Source organism: Scomber japonicus, chromosome 8, assembly GCF_027409825.1.
Source record: "Scomber japonicus isolate fScoJap1 chromosome 8, fScoJap1.pri, whole genome shotgun sequence".
Classification (NCBI taxonomy): domain Eukaryota; kingdom Metazoa; phylum Chordata; class Actinopteri; order Scombriformes; family Scombridae; genus Scomber; species Scomber japonicus.
In genome coordinates, this window is record NC_070585.1 from 7343897 (window position 1) to 7361163 (window position 17267).

A 17267-nucleotide genomic window follows, 5' to 3' on the forward strand; every position below is an offset into this window, starting at 1 on the left:
GTGGACATGAGGAGAGACAGAATACAAAAAAGAGGGAAGGCCACAGAGGAAAAAGAAACAGATGAACAGGGAAGTAAAACAAATTAGATCAATGATTTATCAGTGTTCCCAGAAGCGAACATCCCCTTTGGCTTGACTTCAAGTTGGTGTGTGTGTGTTTTTTTTTCTTTGACAAACACTGTAACAATTGATTTTATAGTTCAATTAATTAATATATTTCCTTGTTGTAAAGGTGGACTCATTTCCACACACACTCTCTGGTTATCTTTACACAGAGAGGTTTTGTTTATGTGCAGAGAAGAAGATGTACAGAGAAGTGAGAGGATGAAGAGAGAAAACGCAGAACTTCAGTAGCTCAGTCTCTTCTATTGTATCAGGGTGGGAGCAGATGCAAAGCCAGACATTCCTATACACTCACTATGCAATTTGCATAGGGCCCTGTGAATTACACATGGGCCTAGCCTCCTCTGTCAATGTGTACAACTTCAATGAAAGGATGAAACAGAACTATCTTTCCAATCACCAAAAGAGAAAAAAGAAACACCATGAAAGCTGATTGTGGGAAAAGCAATCCAGTAAATTGTGCAAGATGTAATACAGCAAATAAGGCAGATAATGGACCTGTCAAAACCTTTGCATTTTTCTGCTATTCAGAGAGTACTATTGAACTACTATCCTGATGCAGACATGTCTATTGCAAGAAAAATAATTAGTGCAATCTCAGAGTGTGATGTCATTCTAAAACACACTCAGAAAGGAGGTTCTCAATCCACCTCCTGCAAAAGAGCCTCTTACATGGTAAAAAAGTTTAAAATTGTGTAACCTGTTGAGTTTGTTACAGGTGAACACAAGCAGTCAGTTGTCTACATACCTGTCCTTAAAATGCTCCAGACATTGTTAAACAAAGATGAAATCTTGGACAAAGCTCTCACAGTTAGCAGTGGTGATATGCAAGGATACAATACCTTCAGGGATGGTTCACATTTCAAGGAAAATACTTTACTAGTGGAGGAAAATTTTCAGATTGCCTTAGCACTTTACATTGATGACTTTGAGGTTGCAAACCCTCTGGGCACCTCTAAAAATAAACACAAAATCTGTGCAGTGTATTGGGTCCTAGTAAATCTTGCACCCAAATTCCGTTCCTCTCTCAGCTCAATACAGTTAGCTCTTCTTTGTAAGACAAACACTGTCAAAGCATGTGGGTATTCTGAAGTCCTTCATCCACTCCTCCAGGATCTAGTGCTTCTTGAGAAGCATGGTGTTTATGTGGAAAAATTAGGCTCAAGTGTCCGAGGAACGGTTTTGTATGTCGCAGCAGATAATTTGGCCGCACATTCTTTGGCAGGATTTCATGAAAATTTTGTCTCTGATAAGATTTGCCGCTTTTGCATGGCTACAAGGCAGGACATACAAGATAATGAAGTTAGGTCTGGTCACGTCTGCTTGAGAACAAAACAAGACCATGACCGGCATGTGCGGGAGGTCCAGCAGGATGCCCAAATGGCAAAGCAATATGGTGTGAAAGCGAGCTGTCCTTTAAGTGTTCATTTGGAGCACTTTCATGTTGTTGACGGCTTCCCCCCTGATATCCTCCACGATTTGCTTGAAGGCATTGTTCCTTCTGAGTTGTGTCTTTGAATTCATGACTTCATAAAAAAGAAGTTCTTCACACTTGAGATGATGAATCGTGCCATAAAGGAATTTCCCTACACACATTCAGATAAAACAAACCAGCCTCAGACCATTTCTAAAACATTCCATGCCCAAGGGGCCATTGGAGGTAATGGTCATGAAAATTGGAGCCTGATCAGGCTTCTTCCCCTGTCGATTGGCCATTATATCCCTGAAGGAGATAAAGCATGGGAGGTTTTACTGTGCTTGAAAGACGTGGTTGAGTTGGCAATGTGTACAAGGTTTACTGAGGAGTCACTCCACTATCTGGATTTCAAGTTGTCAGAGCATAGAACATTACTTCAAGAAGCATTCCCTCACTACTAGGGTTGCAAAGGGGTGGAAAATTTCCAGTAAATTTCCGAAAAGTTTCCGGTAAATTTCCATGGGAAGTTAAGCTGGGGAATTTTGGAAATATTCCAAATTGGAAACTTTCCATCGGAATTATGGGAATTTATGGGAATTATGGGAATTTATGGCAACTGAGGATAATTTAGTGGAAAGGTATCATCATTTGATTGACTAATTGGATAAAAAAAGTCCACCTCTTCATTAAAAAACAGAACATTATTTTAAGTTGATGATGAAAAAAGGTGCACAAACAATGTCGCTTGATGTGCCTGAGCTGTTGAAGTTATATTAAATTAAAAAATTATTTATAATTTAATATTAAAAAAACAACTAAATGTTATTATTCTTAATGGTTTCACACACAACTCTGAAAAAATACAACAATGTGTCTGTGAAGCTACACATCCCTGAGGGGGATGTGTCCAATGTATCCTGGTGGAGATACAACTCATAAAATCCAAATATACAAGATGTTTTTAAAACTATTAGTTATTGTTATTGGAGCATTATCCCCATCTCATTCAAGTATTTGGACCACTTGTACATGTGTGGACTATGAGATTTGAGGGAAAACACAAGTTCTTTAAACAAGTAATTCGTGGAGCCCACAACTTGAGAAATGTTCCTCTGACTTTGGTTGATAGACATCAAAAGATGATGGCTTACCATTTAGATTCTGCGTCATTTTTTAAACCAGCATTGGAACTGAACAAAGTAAAGAGTGTCATGGTTTCTTCCTTCCCAGACAATGTACAGCAGCATTTGCTGGCAAGGCATGCACCTCAAAACACGGTCTTTACAGCAACATCTGTTAGCATAGATGGTATTAAGTATGCAGCTGACATGGTGGTGTCTGTTGGTTCATGCGCAGGCCTTCCAGAATTTAGGCAGATTCAGCAGGTTCTGGTTGTGGATACCAATGTTTTGTTCAAGCTTGCTTGTAACCCAGTTGAAAGACTTCAATGATGTCTTTCCCCTCTCTGCCTACAGAGTGAAAGGCCAGTTGTTTGTGACATATTTTATTCTTTCAGAACCATGGACCAGTCCTGGCCAGTGAGGGTAGTGGTTGCTGAAAATGACATTTGAAAAGGACCTTTCCACAAAAGACCGAATACTTGGAAGAGCTAATGAGCGAGTTGAAAGAACGACTTAATCAGCAGTATGACTTCATGCTTCACTATGCAGACCCAGAGTTCAACAATGCTTTTTGCAACCTCACGGATATAACTGAGCTGCCTGATAGACCAACACTGAAGATTGTCTCTCTGGAAAATGTATTTGTAACATTGTCTGCAGCCAGTCCATCATCTTCAGCCAGCGCATTGTCTTCAGCATTGACACTTTCTTCACCTGGGTCATCTGACACAGAAATACTGCCTCACGCTGAAGAGACATCACCGCTGACCTCACGTGACCCATGGCCTTATACATTTGAAGTGCCAAATTTCTCTGTAAATACTGAATATAGACTGAGACAGAGAAACTTAATTTATATGAGAGATGGCACACGCATGTCAATTTCACGAGACATGAGGCATGACATTCTGCAGAAGCTAGCTGAGGAGATGTACAAGTTCTCGGCTTACCCTCAAGATGAACACTTCACCACTGTTGCTGTAGCACTGATTGCTAAGCACCCATGCCTTGCTGAGCCAGGGTCAACCACGGGTTGCTATGGATGGAAGAATTATTTAAAATTTAAAATGGGTAATCTCTGTTCCAAACTTTGCAGATGTGGTATTTCAGATTTGTCAGTCAACAGCACTAAGAGAACACAGCAGAATCCAGAGAGGGAGCTACTTGGAAAAAGCCTCAAGAGACCCAGAAGAAGTGAGACAAACTTCCTGCCTGATTTTCCACAGGGTCAAGATGCATCAACACTTGAATGCTCTAGACAGCTGCTTGAAAATGAAATGAAGAAAAGGTTCCCAAATGCAGTCCAGGTGAATCAGCTGATGAGCCAGACCTTCTCATTAAGACGCAAGGAAATTGTTGAAGAGCAGCCCTCTGTGAAACGGATGACCGGCTCTTTTCAGAAAACACCAGGTAATCACATTGCCCAAACATAAAAACACAAAGGTTCTACACAATGCAAAACTGTCTGTCTCATTCATAGTTTGTATACGATAATATTATGGTCAACTCTTAACCCTTCTGTTGTCCTCCTGGGTCAAATTGACCCAATGTGTTTGGTCCTTCTTTCCTCCCTTCCTTCTGTCTCTCTATCCCTCCTTCCTCCCTCCTTTCTTCACTCCTTTACTTTCTTTGTTCCTCCCTTCCTCCATCCTTCATTCCCTCCTTTCTCCCTTCTTCCCACCATCATTTCCCTTCCTTCCATCTTCCTTCCTTGACCCAATCTGTTCCCTTTCTTTCTTTCTTTATTTAATTCTTTCCTCCCTCCCTTCTTCCTTTCTTGACCCAATCTGTTCCCTTTCTTTCTTTCTTTCTTTCTTTCTCTCCCTCCGTCCTTCTTCTTCCTTCCTTGACCCAATCTATTCCCTTTCTTTCTTTCTTTCTTTCTTTCTTTCTTTCTTTCTTCCTTTCTTTCTTTCTTTCTTTCCTCCCTCCCTCCCTCCCTTCCCTCCATCCTTACTTCCTCTTCCTTCTTTGACCCAATCTGTTCCCTTTCTTTCTTTCTTGATACCGTAACGGAGGACTGACTCAATTGTCGCTCTGTAAAAAACCAACATAATATTTTTACAGACTCCAAAAACTCTGAGCCTACGTAAAAAATGAAGACGCTGATGGATTCTGGCACACACATTGGCCACCTGTGTGCGTCAGCTCAGGTCGCTGTCAACATGTACTCCCAAGTACTTGAAGGTTTTCACCTGTTTGATATCTTGGCCATGGACGGCCACAGGACTATGGTCACCAACTGATCTAGGATCAAGCAGCATCTCTACAGATTTGGTTGTCTTAATATGCAGCAGATTCGCATCACACCAGTTGACAAACTTGTCAACCGCAGTTCGGTGAACACTTAAATTATTATTGGCATTGAGCAGGCTAAGAATGACAGTGTCATCAGAAAATTTTACTATAAATTGGCTTGGCTCAGAACTGACACAGTCGTTGGTATACAATGTGAACAGAAAAGGTGAACTGACACACCCCTGGGGGGCACCAGTGCTACTTTCAGCCAAATCAGACAGAGCTGAGTTGAACTTGACCTGCTGTGGCCTATAGGATAAGATTAAAAGCAGAAATAAAATCGACAAAAAGAAGTCTGACATATCCAGCTGGATTTTCTAGGTGCTTCAGGGCAAGGTGCATTATAGTCGCTATAGCATCACTTGTGCTGCGATTCTTAGTATAGGCAAACTGATATTTATCAAGAACTCGTTCCACAGCTATTCGAAGTTTCCCTATCAAGATCTTCTCTAGTGATTTAAAAACATTTGAGGTTATGGCCACCGGCCGGTAGTCATTATCCTCCTTGGGACTGACCTTTTTAGGTATGGGAATTACAATATATTTTTCTAGAGCCTTGGCACTGTATACATGTCTATGGAGAGCTGGAATAGTTTCTGCCAGGCCGAAGACAGCTCCTGGCAAAAGATTTCAAAATAAAAGCTGACAGACTGTCCGGGCCTGTTGCCTTATTAGTGTGAGTATTTTTAAAAACTTTAGTGACTGTTTCTAGGTCAATTTCAATTCTATCCACATTAAAATCACAAATCACATTTTCCAAGACATCAGCACATTCTGCACTGCATCAAAGACATTTTGTGGACCATGTACATGCTGCACGTATCCAACACTGAAGACATAAAACAGTCAAGGTAAAACCCACAGGTCGAATAATGTGGTCAAGCTAAATGCAGACGTGAATAGCATTGACCGGGGGGGGGTCCCAGAGGTTGTGTTTTTCATGGCTCGTTGGTCCTATTCCCTATTCCCTTCTATTCTATTCAGTCTCACTACCTATTCAGTCTCACTACCTTTGGAACTGTTGTAAAGCTGTCCTGACAAGAAGTTGAAAGTTCAACCAGTTCACCTACATTGTGAAGGTGACAGTGGGTGTAATGCTGGTCATGTCAGAAGATGCCTGAAGTGTTATGTAAAGTCTTTTCTGCCAATGCCTCAGGATCTCCTAACGCAGAGGTGTCCAAACTGTTCAGAAGCAGCAGGACCAAGTAGGTATAGACAGCATCAAAGCGATTTTGTGGACCATGTACATGCTGCACGTATCCAAGACTGAAGACATAAAAGAGTTAAGGCAAAACCCACAGGTCGAATAATGCGGTCAAGCTAAATGCAGACGTGACTAGCATTGACCGGTGCGGGGGTCCCAGAGGTTGTGTTTTTCATGGCTCATTGGTCTAGGGGTATGATTCTCGCTTTGGGTGCGAGAGGTCCCGGGTTCAAATCCCGGACGAGCCCTCAGGGCAGGAAGGTGGCTCCTTCTATTCAGTTGTCTCACTACCTTTGGAACTGTTGTAAAGCTATCCTGACAAGAAGTTGAAAGTTCAACCAGTTCACCTACATTGTGAAGGTGACAGTGGGTGTAATGCTGGTCATGTCAGAAGATGCCTGAAGTGTTATGTAAAGTCTTTTCTGCCAATGCCTCAGGATCTCCTAACGCAGAGGTGTCCAAACTGTTCAGAAGCAGCAGGACCAAGTAGGTGTAGACAGCATCAAAGCAATTTTGTGGACCATGTACATGCTGCACATTTTCTTGAGTTCCAGACAATTATTACAAAGTATACTTGTATAGACGTGACTAGCATTGACCGGGGCGGGGGTCCCAGAGGTTGTGTTTTTCATGGCTCGTTGGTCTAGGGGTATGATTCTCGCTTTGGGTGCGAGAGGTCCCGGGTTCAAATCCCGGACGAACCCTCAGGGCAGGAAGGTGGCTCCTTCTATTCAGTTGTCCCACTACCTTTGGAACTGTTGTAAAGCTATCCTGACAAGGAGTTGAAAGTTCAACCAGTTCACCTACATTGTGAAGGTGACAGTTGGGTGTAATGCTGGTCATGTCTACTCTGGAGGAGAGTTGAGAAGCAGCAGGACCCAGTAGGTATAGACAGCATCAAAGCAATTTTGTGGACCATGTACATGCTGCACATTTTCTTGAGTTCCAGACAATTATTACAAAGTATATCCAACACTGAAGACATAAAATAGTCAAGGTAAAACCCATAGGTCGAATAATGCTGTGCCAGATGCAGACGTGACTAGCATTGACTGGGGCGGGGGTCCCAGAGGTTGTGTTTTTCATGGCTCGTTGGACTAGGGGTATGATTCTCGCTTTGGGTGCGAGAGGTCCCGGGTTCAAATCCCGGACGAGCCCTCAGGGCAGGAAGGTGGCTCCTTCTATTCAGTTGTCTCACTTCCTTTGGAACTGTTGTAAAGCTATCCTGACAAGAAGTTGAAAGTTCAACCAGTTCACCTACATTGTGACAGTGGGTGTAATGCTGGTCATGTCAGAAGATGCCTAAAGTGTTTGCTGCCAATGCCTCAGGATCTCCTAACGCAGAGGTGTCCAAACTGTTCCATCAATGGGCCATGTGGCTGAAGTTTTTAATTGAAACCAAGCAGGAGCACACCATACTTGACTCATTTAATCAACAGATCTTTGTCCTCTGACACTTGATTGGTCAAATCGTGTGCTCTTAATTGGTTGGAACAAACAACTGCAGGCAGGCAACCCTTTATGTAGAAGTGTGAATAGCATTCACCGGCGCGGTGCGGATCCCAGATGTTGTGTTTTTCGTGGCTCGTTGGTCTAGGGGTATGATTCTCGCTTAGGGTGCGAGAGGTCCCGGGTTCAAATCCCGGACGAGCCCTCAGGGCAGGAAGGTGGCCCCTTCTATTCTATTCAGTCTCACTACCTTTGGAACTGTTGTAAAGCTGTCCTGACAAGAAGTTGAAAGTTCAACCAGTTCACCTACATTGTGAAGGTGACAGTGGGTGTAATGCTGGTCATGTCAGAAGATGCCTGAAGTGTTATGTAAAGTCTTTTCTGCCAATCCCTCAGGATCTCCTAACGCAGAGGTGTCCAAACTGTTCAGAAGCAGCAGGACCAAGTAGGTATAGACAGCATCAAAGCGATTTTGTGGACCATGTACATGCTGCACGTATCCAAGACTGAAGACATAAAAGAGTCAAGGCAAAACCCACAGGTCGAATAATGCGGTCAAGCTAAATGCAGACGTGACTAGCATTGACCGGGGCGTTGGTCCCAGATATTGTGTTTTTCGTGGCTCGTTGGTCTAGGAGTATGATTCTCGCTTTGGGTGCGAGAGGTCCCAGGTTCAAATCCTGGATGAGCCCTCAGGGCAGGAAGGTGGCTCCTTCTATTCAGTTGTCTCACTTCATTTGGAACTGTTGTAAAGCTATCCTGACAAGAAGTTGAAAGTTCAACCAGTTCACCTACATTGTGAAGGTGACAGTGGGTGTAATGCTGGTCATGCCTGAAGTGTTATGTAAAGTCTTTGCTGCCAATGCCTCAGGATCTCCTAACGCAGAGGTGTCCAAACTGTTCCATCAATGGGCCATGTGGCTGAAGTTTTTAATTGAAACCAAGCAGGAGCACACCAGACTTGACTCATTTAATCAACAGATCTTTGTCCTCTGACACTTGATTGGTCAAATCGTGTGCTCTTAATTGGTTGGAACAAACAACTGCAGGCAGGCAACCCTTTATGTAGAACACTGATTCTTGAAACTTTGGCAAAAACATGTCCCACTAAGAAAAGTGCTAATTCTGTTGGAAATGAATAACATTTTCATGAATAAAAAGAATCAAGGTTATAATCAGGGGGTCCTTTGCACATATGTACGGTTCTTTCATAGGTTTATTTTTCATTTTTATTAATTTAATGATTATATGCTGGGCATTGCCTACAAAATCAGTTGTCCTCAGATAGGAGATAATCATTTCAACTTGATTAAAAAAACAAAAAGTAATAATTTAATTGAATAATATCCTTACCACATGAAAGAGTTCATTGTAATATGTATTAAAAACTACAAACAGTGAGTTTTTAACAATATTTACTATTATTTTGTGGTTGCTCAAAATCTGTCCCACATACTCGTCACCACCGTCAGATATCTATAAAAAACTATAAAATCAGGCAACTACAAGGCCAGCTATATTCTCGAGGACCCCCTTTTCAAACACTCAGCTCTACTGTATGCGTCAAGCTTACTCAAGCTCTCGTAAGTTTGCTATTTTCTCTTAAACGTGATCATATTTTTGGACACTGCTACTGTCACAACCATAACATGTCAACACCGTCTCTTTTGTATACAAAATATTAGATTAGATTATGACATAAATGTTTGCTTTTTAAGAAGAGGTCTGAAGTAGCTAGCAACAGAGGGGAAACAAGATGGCTAACGTTAACAACTCATGCATACCATGTGAAAGAGTAGGTTTTTGTCACCACCGTCAGACGTCACCACCGTCATGTTTTCTGTCTGACGGTGGTGACGTACAGTCTGACGGTGGTGACTAAAACCTCTAAATGGTCCTCAACAGAGGCTAGAATGTAAATGTTGATCACAGTGAATACCAATATGACCTACAATGTTTCGTTAACCTCTTTTATATTTTTATTTATGTAATTCCCCCTATATTTGTTCCATATTGGCCAGTGTGCCTTCCCTCTCTCTCAATTCACTATTATGCCATGTTCATTTGGCTTATGTCTGGGATGCACCTACTACCTACCTACATAGCACATAGTATACAATATCCCTTGTAGGCTATGCATCTCCAGTGACTAAAGCCAAATGAAAATGGCATGACAAGATTTAACCAAATCTAACATTCACTGTAATTTCCCCCCAATTTCATAGTCATTACACTCAACTTTGACTTTATGTATTTTAGGAAGCTATGGCTAGGCAGCAGCTATCTGTGGAGGAGAGAAGGAGAAGAAACAGAGAATATCAAAAGAAGCGTAGAGAGAAAATGCACAGTGATGCAGAGTTAAAGGAAGAATACCTCAGAACAGAAAGGCAAAGATGGAAGAAGAGGGTGGAGGAAGGGAAGATAAAAAATATCAATGATTTGAATGAAAGGCGAAAGAGAAGTCAGAGAAAGGCTTGGAAACATAGACAGCAAGTGTCAAGAGAAAATAAGAGAAAGCGCTCAGATCACCCAGAAACTCCCCCAGACAGTCCAGTGGATCAGGCCATACACAAGCCAGCGCGGAGTAGGCAGGCTATTGCAGGAGAAAGGGAAAGAAAGAAAACAAGAGCAAGATACTCTAGAGAGATGAAAGCTTTAAGAAATAAACTTAAAGAGGTAACAAAGAATAGGAACAAAATGAAAAAGCGCTGGGAACGAGAAAAAGCTTTTCATAAAAAATCACAAGAATCACCAAGAAAAAAAACAGAGCAGCTGCTGCAGGGAAGCCAACTAAAAAACCCCTCCATCAAGAAAACTCTGCTGTTCCATAACGCACTCATTCATGAGTTGAAACAAAACAAGTCTGCCCACAAAAACAAGAATTTGACTCTATCAGGCAAGATTCTCAAAAAATATCGGCTAATTCACCAGACAAGGCAATTTGGCGTAACATATAACACACTGCGGAAGAGGACGCCTACTGACAAAAAACCTACTTACATTCAAGCAATTACTCAGAAGGTTCAGGATTTCTACCATAATGCAGCACGAATGACAACTGACAAGCAGGACACAATCACGCGCAAGAAAATAAAGCATCAGAGAATGATTCTGACTGATACAGTATGGAGCCTCCACAAGGAGTTCACCAAGAAGGAACCAAGAGTGAAGCTCAGTTATTCATCCTTCTGTGCCTTACGTCCATTCTATGTCACAGCACCAAGACCGTCAGATCGTAAGACATGCCAATGTCAGTACCATGAGAATGCTAAGCTGATGCTTAAAGTCCTAAGAGAAAATGGTGTTGTCAAGTCTAGTAAACTGGAGGATAGTTTTGAACTTGTCTGCTGTTCACAGACAAGCGAGGCATGTCTTCTGCGCTCCTGCACCCGGTGTCTCCACAAACATACACTTCCCACACCACAGCGAGACCAGACCAATGTTGAATGGCAGCAATGGGAACGAGTTCAGGATGAAATAGCAGATGGGCTCCACTTCAACACAAGACTTGTGATGCACAGTGGCACACTGGGAGAGCTTCTCCAACAATATGAAGACAAATTGAAGACAGAAACAACAACACACGTGTGCTCAGTTCAGAACCAGACCAGAGAGTACAGGAGCATAATCGAAAATTGCAATGATAGCACAGTAATTGTGCATGTTGACTTTTCTGAGGCGTGGAAATGCAAGTATAGTTCTGAGGTACAGTCATGCCATTTTGGTCAGAACCTCCCACAACTTAATCTGCACACTGGCATGTACTACACAAAAGAACAGAAGACAGGCTTTTGCACAGTATCAGAATCCAAGCGACAAGATGCATCTGCCATTTGGACTCACATGGAACCAGTCCTGACAGATATTCATTTAAAGTTTCCAAAAGTTGATACTATTCACTTTTGGTCAGATGGCCCTAGCAAGCAATACAAGAACAAGAAGAACTTTTCTCTCCTCTGTAGTGTCCCTCCAACTTTAGGTTTCAAGAGAACAACCTGGAACTTCTTCCCCACCTCACATGGGAAGGGAGCCCCAGACGGCATTGGAGGAACTGTGAAAAGGACTGCAGACAGCCTTATACTGCGGGGGAATGACATTGTGAATGGGAATATCTTCCATCAGATGGTTGGCAGAAGCCTCTGCAGCACTAAGCTCTATATAATTACTGAAGCTGACATGCAACCATATGATGCACTCCTTTCTCAACCACTAAAACCTGTACCTGCAACAAGGAAACTCCATCAGGTCACACCGACACACCAAAATGACTCTGAGATCCATTGCAGATCACTGTCCTGTTTCTGCAGTGAGCCACAGATGTGCGAGTGTTTCAGCCCAACAATATTCCAGTTGACTGGCAACACACCCAGGGCACAGACTGAGGAGGATGGTCCTAGACCAATGCAAAAGAGGAAAAGTCCTTTGGCAATGTTGATGGAGGAAATGGAATGGGAGGAAAGTGAGCAAGAGCCAATGGAGCAAGAACCACTGACCAAGAGTGGTCCTGACGGGACTAAGACAGATCTATCTGCTGATGTAGTTCATTGCGGAGACTGGCTTGCGGTCATTTATGACCAGAACTGGTGGTTAGCAAAGGCTGTCACTGTGGACGCTCATCATCAAGATGTGGAAGTGGAGTTTTTCCATCCTCATGGGCCCAACACACAATTCTATCCAAAAGGAAGTGGAAAGGATATGTGCTTCATACCATTTGATCATATTCTGGTCAAACTTGTGGAACCGTCATCACCAGGTCGTATAAGCAGGACGAGGGAGATATACAACCTGTCTGCTGAAGTCATGGACTTCATAGAGGAGAAACATATACACCATATACTTCCTGATAAAGCTAAATGAGTGGTGGAGTGATGTAAAACAGTCAGGGAATACTCACAGGAGTTCACAAATTCTTATTATTTTTCTGCCTGATTTTACAATTTTACAGTTACAATCTCAGGGATTTTTTTGTGGCTTAATCATTCAGTTCATGGTTTCTAATAATTAACTTTTTCTAGAGATTTAGATTAGAGTAGCATGCTTTTATTAATATCTTTTGTCATTTTTGTGCCTTGAGAATCAGTTGCTTGTGTTATTGTGCTTCACCTTGCTTGGAGTCCAAAATGGGATGTGATGCAGAAAGCTCCTTTTTGCAACGTTACTTATATTGACATGTATATTCTGCCTGATGTGTATTTTTTGTACCAAATAGGTAAATAAATTTGATAAACAAGAAGCCATTGACTTGAGTGGTATAAATTTTGGAATTGTATGTTGTAATGAGGCCACTGTCACCACCGTCAGATTAGTGTCACCACCGTCAGTTCTAAAGTCACCACCGTCAGATGGCCTTTTATTTGTTTTAAATGAAAATGCTTACAATATGTTTCTTCAGTGCTGTTGAGTTATTAAAGTAATAGTCTCTTTCAATACAAAAATATGTTTGTTAAATAAAAAAACATGACTTTTTCTATGTAGACTTAAAGTAAGCGTTGTATGATGTTAGATCTTTTAAAGGAGTACATGTGAAACAGTATAAAAAATGAACAAAAGTGAATATTCAACATTTAACAGCATTTATGTGTACTATGAATGCAAGATAATGATTTTAAAAAACAAAATACATATTAGACCAAATAAATAAAAAATTATTTGCTTTTTATTGTGTCTGACGGTGTTGACAAAAACAAAGCATAACTGGAAAAACACATATTTTATGAAAAAAAAAAAAAAATTGGGAGGTTGCACCGGTACATTGATGAACAGCAAAGACCTTGGTCTATAATGATATACCTTCAGATTTTGTAATATAACTAGCTTTTTTTTTTCAAAATTAAAACCTGTTTTATCCAAATTCCCAAGAATCAGTGAGAAGCGTGAATAGCATTCACCGGGGCGGGGCGGATCCCAGATGACGTGTTGTTCGTGGCTCGTTGGTCTAGGGGTATGATTCTCGCTTAGGGTGCGAGAGGTCCCGGGTTCAAATCCCGGAAGAGCCCTCAGGGCAGGAAGGTGGCTCCTTCTATTCAGTTGTCTCACTACCTTTGGAACTGTTGTAAAGCTACCCTGACAAGAAGTTGAAAGTTCAACCAGTTCACCTACATTGTGAAGGTGACAGTGGGTGTAATGCTGGTCATGTCAGAAGATGCCTGAAGTGTTATGTAAAGTCTTTTCTGCCAATGCCTCAGGATCTCCTAACGCAGAGGTGTCCAAACTGTTCAGAAGCAGCAGGACCAAGTAGGTATAGACAGCATCAAAGCGATTTTGTGGACCATGTACATGCTGCACGTATCCAAGACTGAAGACATAAAAGAGTCAAGGCAAAACCCACAGGTCGAATAATGCGGTCAAGCTAAATGCAGACGTGACTAGCATTGACCGGGGCGGGGGTCCCAGAGGTTGCGTTTTTCATGGCTCGTTGGTCTAGGGGTATGATTCTCGCACATGTCGTGTTTTTCATGGCTCATTGGTCTAGGGGTATGATTCTCGCTTCGGGTGCGAGAGGTCCCGGGTTCAAATCCCGGACGAGCCCTCAGGACAGGAAGGTGGTTCTCACTGTTCAGTTGTCTCACTAACTTTGGAAGTGTTGTGAAGCTATCCTGGCAAGGAGTTCAAAGTTCAACCAGTTCACCTACATTGTGAAGGTGACAGTTGGGTGTAATGCTGGTCATGTCTACTCTGGAGGAGAGTTGAAAAGCAGCATGACCAAGTAGGTATAGACAGCAGCAAAGCAATTTTGTGGAGCATGTACATGCTGCACGTATCCAACACTGAAGACATAAAAGAGTCAAGGTAAAACCCACAGGTCGAATAATGCGGTCAAGCTAGATGCAGACGTGAATAGCATTGACCGGAGGGCGAAATCCCAGATGTCATGTTTTTCATGGCTCGTTGGTCTAGGGGTATGATTCTCGCTTCGGGTGCGAGAGGTCCCGGGTTCAAATCCCGGACGAGCCCTCAGGGCAGGAAGGTGTCTCCCACTATTCAGTTGTCTCACTAACTTTGGAAGTGTTGTGAAGCTATCCTGACAAGTAGTTGAAAGTTCAACCAGTTCACCTACATTGTGAAGGTGACAGTTTGGTGTAATGCTGGTCATGTGTACTCTGGAGGAGAGTTCAGAAGCAGCAGGACCAAGTAGGTATAGACAGCATCAAAGCAATTTTGTGGACCATGTACATGCTGCACATTTTTTTGAGTTCCAGACAATTATTACAAAGTATATCCAACACTGAAGACATAAAAGAGTCAAGGTAAAACCCACAGGTCGAATAATGCAGTGCCAGATGCAGACGTGACTAACATTGACCGGGGCGGGGGTCCCAGATATTGTGTTTTTCGTGGCTCGTTGGTCTAGGGGTATGATTCTCGCTTTGGGTGCGAGAGGTCCCGGGTTCAAATCCCGGACGAGCCCTCAGGGCAGGAAGGTGGCTCCTTCTATTCAGTTGTCTCACTTCCTTTGGAACTGTTGTAAAGCTATCCTGACAAGAAGTTGAAAGTTCAACCAGTTCACCTACATTGTGAAGGTGACAGTGGGTGTAATGCTGGTCATGCCTGAAGTGTTATGTAAAGTCTTTGCTGCCAATGCCTCAGGATCTCCTAACGCAGAGGTGTCCAAACTGTTCCATCAATGGGCCATGTGGCTGAAGTTTTTAATTGAAACCAAGCAGGAGCACACCAGACTTGACTCATTTAATCAACAGATCTTTGTCCTCTGACACTTGATTGGTCAAATCGTGTGCTCTTAATTGGTTGGAACAAACAACTGCAGGCAGGCAACCCTTTATGTAGAAGCGTGAATAGCATTCACCGGAGCGGGGCGGATCCCAGATGTCGTGTTGTTCGTGGCTCGTTGGTCTAGGGGTATGATTCTCGCTTAGGGTGCGAGAGGTCCCGGGTTCAAATCCCGGACGAGCCCTCAGGGCAGGAAGGTGGCTCCTTCTATTCAGTTGTCTCACTACCTTTGGAACTGTTGTAAAGCTACCCTGACAAGAAGTTGAAAGTTCAACCAGTTCACCTACATTGTGAAGGTGACAGTGGGTGTAATGCTGGTCATATCAGAAGATGCCCGCAGTGTTATGTAAAGTTTTTTCTGCCAATGTCTCAGGATCTCCTAACGCAGAGGTGTCCAAACTGTTCAGAAGCAGCAGGACCAAGTAGGTATAGACAGCATCAAAGCGATTTTGTGGACCATGTACATGCTGCACGTATCCAAGACTGAAGACATAAAAGAGTCAAGGCAAAACCCACAGGTCGAATAATGCGGTCAAGCTAAATGCAGACGTGACTAGCATTGACCGGGGCGGGGGTCCCAGAGGTTGCGTTTTTCATGGCTCGTTGGTCTAGGGGTATGATTCTCGCTTCGGGTGCGAGAGGTCCCGGGTTCAAATCCCGGACGAACCCTCAGGACAGGAAGGTGGTTCTCACTGTTCAGTTGTCTCACTAACTTTGGAAGTGTTGTGAAGCTATCCTGACAAGGAGTTGAAAGTTCAACCAGTTCACCTACATTGTGAAGGTGACAGTTTGGTGTAATGCTGGTCATGTGTACTCTGGAGGAGAGTTCAGAAGCAGCAGGACCAAGTAGGTATAGACAGCATCAAAGCAATTTTGTGGACCATGTACATGCTGCACATTTTTTTGAGTTCCAGACAATTATTACAAAGTATATCCAACACTGAAGACATAAAAGAGTCAAGGTAAAACCCACAGGTCGAATAATGCAGTGCCAGATGCAGACGTGACTAGCATTGACCGGGGCGGGGGTCCCAGATATTGTGTTTTTCGTGGCTCGTTGGTCTAGGGGTATGATTCTCGCTTTGGGTGCGAGAGGTCCCGGGTTCAAATCCCGGACGAGCCCTCAGGGCAGGAAGGTGGCTCCTTCTATTCAGTTGTCTCACTTCCTTTGGAACTGTTGTAAAGCTATCCTGACAAGAAGTTGAAAGTTCAACCAGTTCACCTACATTGTGAAGGTGACAGTTGGGTGTAATGCTGGTCATGCCTGAAGTGTTATGTAAAGTCTTTGCTGCCAATGCCTCAGGATCTCCTAACGCAGAGGTGTCCAAACTGTTCCATCAATGGGCCATGTGGCTGAAGTTTTTAATTGAAACCAAGCAGGAGCACACCAGACTTGACTCATTTAATCAACAGATCTTTGTCCTCTGACACTTGATTGGTCAAATCGTGTGCTCTTAATTGGTTGGAACAAACAACTGCAGGCAGGCAACCCTTTATGTAGAAGCGTGAATAGCATTCACCGGGGCGGGGCGGATCCCAGATGTCGTGTTTTTCGTGGCTCGTTGGTCTAGGGGTATGATTCTTGCTTAGGGTGCGAGAGGTCCCGGGTTCAAATCCCGGACGAGCCCTCAGGGCAGGAAGGTGGCTCCTTCTATTCTATTCAGTCTCACTACCTTTGGAACTGTTGTAAAGCTATCCTGACAAGAAGTTGAAAGTTCAACCAGTTCACCTACATTGTGAAGGTGACAGTGGGTGTAATGCTGGTCATGTCAGAAGATGCCTGAAGTGTTATGTAAAGTCTTTTCTGCCAATCCCTCAGGATCTCCTAACGCAGAGGTGTCCAAACTGTTCAGAAGCAGCAGGACCAAGTAGGTATAGACAGCATCAAAGCGATTTTGTGGACCATGTACATGCTGCACGTATCCAA

General features: G+C 43.0%; 12 non-coding genes across 12 annotated transcripts; all 12 read left to right on the plus strand.

Moving 5' to 3' along the window:
• Positions 1–6339: 6339 nt before the first annotated feature.
• On the plus strand, positions 6340–6411 carry trnap-ugg (transfer RNA proline (anticodon UGG)). Its single transcript has one exon. It is a non-coding gene; the product is annotated as a tRNA-Pro (tRNA).
• Positions 6412–6795: 384 nt separating this feature from the next.
• On the plus strand, positions 6796–6867 carry trnap-ugg (transfer RNA proline (anticodon UGG)). Its single transcript has one exon. It is a non-coding gene; the product is annotated as a tRNA-Pro (tRNA).
• A 382-nt stretch (positions 6868–7249) lies between these two features.
• On the plus strand, positions 7250–7321 carry trnap-ugg (transfer RNA proline (anticodon UGG)). The gene has a single exon. It is a non-coding gene; the product is annotated as a tRNA-Pro (tRNA).
• A 424-nt stretch (positions 7322–7745) lies between these two features.
• Positions 7746–7817, plus strand: trnap-agg (transfer RNA proline (anticodon AGG)). Its single transcript has one exon. It is a non-coding gene; the product is annotated as a tRNA-Pro (tRNA).
• A 415-nt stretch (positions 7818–8232) lies between these two features.
• trnap-ugg (transfer RNA proline (anticodon UGG)) lies at positions 8233–8304 on the plus strand. Its single transcript has one exon. It is a non-coding gene; the product is annotated as a tRNA-Pro (tRNA).
• Positions 8305–14069: 5765 nt separating this feature from the next.
• Positions 14070–14141, plus strand: trnap-cgg (transfer RNA proline (anticodon CGG)). The gene has a single exon. It is a non-coding gene; the product is annotated as a tRNA-Pro (tRNA).
• Positions 14142–14494: 353 nt separating this feature from the next.
• trnap-cgg (transfer RNA proline (anticodon CGG)) lies at positions 14495–14566 on the plus strand. The gene has a single exon. It is a non-coding gene; the product is annotated as a tRNA-Pro (tRNA).
• A 382-nt stretch (positions 14567–14948) lies between these two features.
• Positions 14949–15020, plus strand: trnap-ugg (transfer RNA proline (anticodon UGG)). Its single transcript has one exon. It is a non-coding gene; the product is annotated as a tRNA-Pro (tRNA).
• A 432-nt stretch (positions 15021–15452) lies between these two features.
• trnap-agg (transfer RNA proline (anticodon AGG)) lies at positions 15453–15524 on the plus strand. The gene has a single exon. It is a non-coding gene; the product is annotated as a tRNA-Pro (tRNA).
• A 413-nt stretch (positions 15525–15937) lies between these two features.
• On the plus strand, positions 15938–16009 carry trnap-cgg (transfer RNA proline (anticodon CGG)). Its single transcript has one exon. It is a non-coding gene; the product is annotated as a tRNA-Pro (tRNA).
• A 382-nt stretch (positions 16010–16391) lies between these two features.
• Positions 16392–16463, plus strand: trnap-ugg (transfer RNA proline (anticodon UGG)). Its single transcript has one exon. It is a non-coding gene; the product is annotated as a tRNA-Pro (tRNA).
• A 433-nt stretch (positions 16464–16896) lies between these two features.
• trnap-agg (transfer RNA proline (anticodon AGG)) lies at positions 16897–16968 on the plus strand. Its single transcript has one exon. It is a non-coding gene; the product is annotated as a tRNA-Pro (tRNA).
• Positions 16969–17267: the final 299 nt, after the last annotated feature.